The following is a 6,689-nucleotide window of genomic DNA, read 5'->3' on the forward strand; positions in this document are numbered from 1 at the left end:
ACCGTAGACATCAGGTTCGGAAGCTTGGTGGAATTTTATAATGCTGAGGGTTAAAGGTTTAATCAAATTAGTATTTCTATGACTTTTGGATTAATGGTTGGGTCTTTAACAATTGGTATCAAAGTAGAGACCATGTCATGAGTTCAAGTCACGGAGGGGGTGACCTATAGGTTAGATTAAAATTTCTTGGAACTATGTATGGGCATGGTATTAAGTCATTGAATACTAATAGATGAATGAAACCGCTAAAAGGGAAATGACTGCCACCGAGCAGAGTCGATAAAGTTGGCTACCATGGATGTCGGATTTAGAAGCGTGGTAGAATTTTATGATCCTTAGTATTAAAGGCTTAACCAAATAGTATTCAACAGTTTTAGAACTTTTAAATCAATAATTAGGTCTTTAACAAAAATATACAAGAGAATGTAAACCAAAATTTTTGTACTGTCTTCCACAGTGCTATATATTGAAATTGTATCCATTTACATCATCACTGAGCAACTCCAAGCCGAAGAAAGTAGCCCAAAAGCAAAGATATCATGCATAAGATGGAACAAACAGAATGAAGCTACTCGTACGGAAGATGATCGCAAAAGAATCAGCCTAACTACCCCCCACTCAGCCTCCCAAATAGAACTAGTATTTTCCACTCACACGATAGGAAAATTTTGTAAAGTCACGTTACTTTTATGAGAGATTTTATAATTTACTAACAATAGGTAATCACACTCAAGAATTAACTTAGATATGCCTCAAGTAACACAAAATTGTAGACCCTTTAACATAGCAAGAGCTTCCACAGTTTTTGAATTTGCCGCCTAATTCTCCACTTCACCAACTGCCAGTATAACTTCTCATATTTCATTTATGAGAATTGCACCCACTTCCGCTCTACTTTTACGTGTAAAGTTGAATTTGAACGATAGACTAATATTGATAATTTAATATGAATCTATTTTTAAATTCTAATCCAAAAATTCAACAACCATTACATGTCAAAAGTCACCATCCTTACATAATGAGGCAATCTCAAGTTTCTGAAATTAGCCCCATTTCACGATCATAATTACATTATTATAACCACTATTCAACGTCGTGTCACCTCCTGATTAGAAAACCAAAGCAGGACTCACCATTCGCCACTCAATATTATAGCTCCCAGGCTCCCAGCTCACTCCAATCTTTTCTCGATCACTGGGAAAAGCAATAAAACACTCCTCCCTCACTTCATCACAGATCGTCTTATAAGTAATAAAAAAATCGTGTATTCTGCTTCACGTTCCCTCGTTAGCTCCACTGCTCTCAGCTCACGCCTCCTTAAGAGAGAACGAAAACAAGAGGAAAAAAATTGCCTTGCTTTTCCGTTAAAGCTTCAAAATTTCTCGGAAAAGCCTTGGAATTTATCTTTCATGGCAAATGCGTGGAAAAAGGACAAACCCTCGCAGTTCCACGCATCCAGGACCATCTGCTTACTCCTCGTTGGAGCCTTCATTTTCGTCATGTTCTTCATCTATGTCACCGCCCAACGCTCCAACCTTAACTCTAAACCCACCTTCAAAACCGGTTTACCATTCTACCCAATCACGCCTTTCCATTGCCTAACGTGCCCTCAATCCTACCCCGTGATCGCCAACCTCGTGGAGGGCCTCCGATACCCCTTCCTTTACTCGCTCCCCGACCTGGGAACCCTGCCGGACAAGCCTCACAAAAACATTGTCAGAATGCTCAAAGGGAAACTCTTTCGAAAGCCCGATATTTCTGTCTCGATTCAGGAGGTCCTGGAGAAGCTCAGGGGTGAAGGAAGAGAAAATGGGCTCGTTGTTGATGTGGGTGCCAATGTGGGCATTGCCAGCTTCGCGGCCGCGGCGATGCGGTTTAGGGTTTTGGCTTTCGAGCCTGTGTTTGAGAATTTGCAGAGGTTCTGTGATGGGATTTATCTGAATCGGGTCGAGGATTTGGTCACCGTGTTCGAGGCCGCAGCGTCGGACCGGACTGGGAACATTACCTTCTTCAAGGTATTTTCTTCTCATATTAAGATTTCTTATAACTTTCGAGTTCTTTTTACAATTAAGTGATAGATACTATGCGTGGATTCGACTGCATTAAATATTAGGTTTCATATAATCACGGGCAGCATCATATCTCTCAAGATTGCTTAAAATTCTTGGAACGGAAAATTGTAGAAAATTTCACTCCTTTTTATTTATTTTTTTTTTTTTTATGTAAACTGTAATTTCATTAAGAAAAATTGTATCAACCTATACAGAGTTTGTCATGTAATACTGCTTTACAGACTTCTGAGGGACATTCTTCTATCCAAACTTGCTCCTCCACACCATAGAGAGCATGTTTTGCCTGCTTGATGGACAACCTTTTACATTCTCTATAAGCATGTTGAATTTTCCAGCCTATTCTACCCTTAAGAATTCCTATAACATCTATAATCAAATGTCCATACCATGACCAATCATCTTCTAAGCTGTTGATGGCCTTTGTGATTACCTGGGCATCACCTTCGAAGATTACACTGATGAAGTTTAATTCAGAACACAATTCCATCGCCCTCCACAGAGCCAGTATTTCAGCAATAACTGGGTGTGATATTCCCCCTTTACTAGGGGTGTAAATAATTCGGTCCGGACCGCCAAAACCGACTGGACCAGGCCGAGTTCTGGACCGGTCGGTCTCGGTCCCAAAATATGTGGACCGATTACATTCAGTCCAGTCCCAGGGTCTACAAATTTTGGACCAAACATGACCGAATCAAACCGAAACCCTATCTATATTTTTTAAAAATATTTTTAATAATTCAAAATATTATTTTTATATAGTAATTATATAAGTTAATGATGTAATTTTCATCTAATTTATTATCATTGACCATATAAAATATAAAATAATATATGCTATCAATTAATAATAAATTATAAATCATGTGATATTTTATGTCATTATATGTAAATAGTTAATACATCATACATTCATATATACTCTACTATTTACACTTAATTAAAATAATTAGGTAATTTTTTTAAAATACCTAAGTTGCAAGCAAGTATGAATAATCTCATGTACAATGAAATTATTTGATATTCATTAACCATATATAAAATGTATGACATTATTAATAATTATGCATACTAAAGAGTAAAGTCTAAGTTAGTAAGTAGTAACTATCAACATCATAAATATAATTATAATAATATTTTTTTAATGAGTTAGTTACATAATCCACATTAATAATTCACTTAATTTTAATTTAGTAATTTAAATGATTTTTTATTAATTTATTTTTAAAAAAATGAAAAAAATAATAATAATTAGAGCAGACCGAATGGATCAATAGCTACCGGTCCGGGCCAATCCTATGGATGTTCGGTCCGGTCCAGTTCGGGGAAAATGATGGATCGAAAATTTCGGTCCATCACCGGACCGGACCAGATCGGACCAATTTACAGCCCTACCCTTTTCATGCGCATCCCTTCTTCTCTTTCCGATTAGTGTACTAAAAGTGCTTTATTTAATATTTAAATCACACATCCAATTCTGGTTCATCTAGTCCTAATTTCGTTCTAACTAAGCTAGCTCGTGGCTTGGTCTTCAGTGGGACCAATTTCGATCCATCATTTTCCTCGGACCAGACCAATTTACAGCCCTACCCTTTACTCATTCGCATCCCTTCTTCTCTTTCCGATTGGTGTACTAAAAGTGCTTTATTTAATATGTATATCACACATCCGATTCTGGTTCATCTAGTCCTAATTTCGTTCTAACTGAGCTAGCTCATGGCTTGGTCTTCAGTGACATGATCTTCCCTTGGGCTACTTTTCTGCCTATTGACTGACTCCCCTGCATCCCAATTTGCCTTTACAGTGCTTTCTTAAGGTGGTTTCCATCTGGACCTACTTCTCGCTTCTCTCCTGGATTCAAGATCAATATCTGTTCTTCTTTGAGCTTTTGCCGAAATTCATCAAGGCTCACCTTTGTTGAATGCACTACCTCTCTCGGGCTAGCAAAAGTCTGCTAAAAAATGAAGTTGTTTCTCCTCAGCCATATTCTCCTCATGATAGCAGCAACAATTTCTTGCTCATCCTGTTGAAGACTCCTGTTGAAGACTCTTAGTTAACTTCTCCCAAATGGCCACAAAATCATCTTCTTTACATGACCACTTCTGGATAGGACCCGAGTGTTCAGTCCAAACATCTGTTGCTGCTACACAGTTCCACAGAGTGTGACATACGGTTTCCTCCTCTCTTTCACATATGGGACACGGGATTCTCTATAATTTTCCTCTGATACAGATTTTTCTTTGTGGGAAGGCAGTCATTGATGGCTTTCCAAACAAAGGTCTTCACAACTCCAGGAACATTCATGCTCTAGAGGGCTTCTTTCCACATCTCACCTCCATCTGACTTTCTTGAAGACTCCCTTAACCCTCTTCCTCCTTCCCATATCTAGGTGGTATGCACTTTTTACATTAAAAGTTCCATTTTGGCGTACCCTCAAATTCAGCATTTAGGCTTTTTAGGAATGAGCGCTATAAAAGTTTCATTTATACTTTTTTCAAACCTTCCATTTTCGTGAAATTCATGGCAGACCCCTATGATGTTTTCTTTGAGCACTTCCCAGCATGTTTGAAAACAAGCCATAGAGAAGCCATCCGGTCCTGGAGCTTTGTCACCCGTCATGTGTCTTTGTACTTGCCTAGCCTCTAACTTGTCAAATGGCCTTTCGAGTAAGAAGACCACCATTGTAGCTGTGATGGTGGTCTTCAGGGACTTCAATTTGCAAGCCAGGATGTAGCTGTGATTTCCATAAAATTGGTAAGAAGACCACCATTGTCGGACTCTGTCAAGAAATTCCTCTGACTTCAACCACATGTTCTCAAACTTGAAGTACCTTGGGCCTCTATGAAGACCTCTGCAATCCCAATGGATTGAACTTAGTCCTGATAAGAAGGGATTAGGGGCCCACTGTTGGTGAAATTAATACGATTTGTGACATAGTGTTACAGACCTTGACTTCCAAATTATGTAATATTTATAGGCATAGTATTTCAAATTATTATAAACTTAAATGACCAAATTTATAGCCATTTAACTCAGGAGTGGATGATATGGCTCAAAGGGAGTAAAGCTCTTGCTTCAAAATTATATATGTCATCCAATTAATGACTGTTAAAAATACGGAAAAGATTTTCCAATCCCACTGGATTGCATCATGCTACCTGATTGTTCCTATCCCATTTTCTTTTATTAATTTTTTTTCCTGCATTGCTAATGTTAATCCTTGCCCATGTTGCAGTTGGTTGGTAGGCTGGACAATAGTGCTGTTTCAGCAACAGGTGCAAAGATGGCATTCAAATCCAATGAAGAGGTAGAAGTTCAAGTGAGGTCCATCCCCTTGATGAAGTAATCCCAGAATCAGAGCCTGTGCTTCTGATCAAAATAGATGTTCAGGGCTGGGAATATCATGTGCTAAAAGGAGCCTCGAAGTTACTAAGGAGAAAGGGAAGGAAAGCACCATATCTCATCTACGAGGAAGATGAGCGATTGTTGCAAGCCAGTAATAGCAGTGCCAAAGAGATTCGAGATTTCCTCCAAACTGTTGGTTATAGTCATTGCACAAAGCATGGTACGGATGCCCACTGCACCAAGACAGATTGACATAGTTTTCTACATTGAAGTTTTGAGAAATGTAGCCCCACTACAGTGTTATTGGTGGCTTGCCTACATGATTTCGGGCACTGAAAGGCATACAACAACGAATCTTCAAGAGTGGAAGGTGAGACAAATTGTCATAGGTCCTTTTTGACACCTTTGTTACAGGGTTCGCAGCTGCGTGGTTGAGAGTCAGCTTCCTTGCTGCCCAGAGGAAAACATCCATGCACTTATCGTAAAAGAGAGAAACATCCATGCGGGAATTGATGATACGTGTATGCAGAGTTTTGGTATTGAAGAAGCTGCTGTGCCCTTGCTTGCCAGTTGGTCTTGTTTAGGTTTGTTGGCTGTGCTTTTATTTGTATGCTTTAAAATCCAAAATTCATTACCTTTTGTTAATTGATAGATGCAACATAAAATTCTTTACCACTTGTTATTTGATAGGATGCCTTGAAATGTTGGGGAATGCATTGAGGTACAGGTGGTCATGATGAATTACTTGGCTTACAGTTTATAGTGAATGTTTTCATTCTTCCATCACCATTCACAACCTGCCTTGGCATCAAACCCACTTTAAAGAGAAATGAATCGCATTAAGCAAGAAAATAGAGAGGGAAGGGAAGGGAAGGGAACTTCTCACAATGAAAATGTCGTCCTTCTATATAATTAAGTACATAGTAAAAAAAACGTCTTTTTCGATAGATGGAAAAATCATGTGCATTGTACTTGTACAGATAATAGAAGGTGCCCTGATGACAAACATTTCAAAACCAAAAGTTTCGACCATTACTACACGTTCTTTGAAATAGAGTCGAGAGTGAAAATATGTTCTAATGGTAACTTCAACCATCAGGCACAACGATCTGGGTTTATAAATCGCATGTTTTATACCTCTTAAAACTGCTGCAGATTTAGCTTATGCAGACAAACCAAACGACTGGAAATACACCATCCAAATGACAGTCTCTTCGGTACAGAAAAGATGTCAGGAGTTCTAGGGTGAGAAATTCCTGAAGGATGCAACATGTA

The 6,689-nt window shown here is 38.6% G+C and overlaps 1 pseudogene; it reads left to right on the top strand.

Moving 5' to 3' along the window:
* The first annotated feature begins 1,263 nt into the window (after positions 1 to 1,263).
* On the top strand, positions 1,264 to 5,883 carry LOC121248757 (annotated as a pseudogene).
* The last annotated feature ends 806 nt before the right edge of the window (positions 5,884 to 6,689 follow it).

Source organism: Juglans microcarpa x Juglans regia, chromosome 2D (genome assembly GCF_004785595.1).
Source record: "Juglans microcarpa x Juglans regia isolate MS1-56 chromosome 2D, Jm3101_v1.0, whole genome shotgun sequence".
NCBI classification, from domain to species: Eukaryota; Viridiplantae; Streptophyta; class Magnoliopsida; order Fagales; family Juglandaceae; genus Juglans; species Juglans microcarpa x Juglans regia.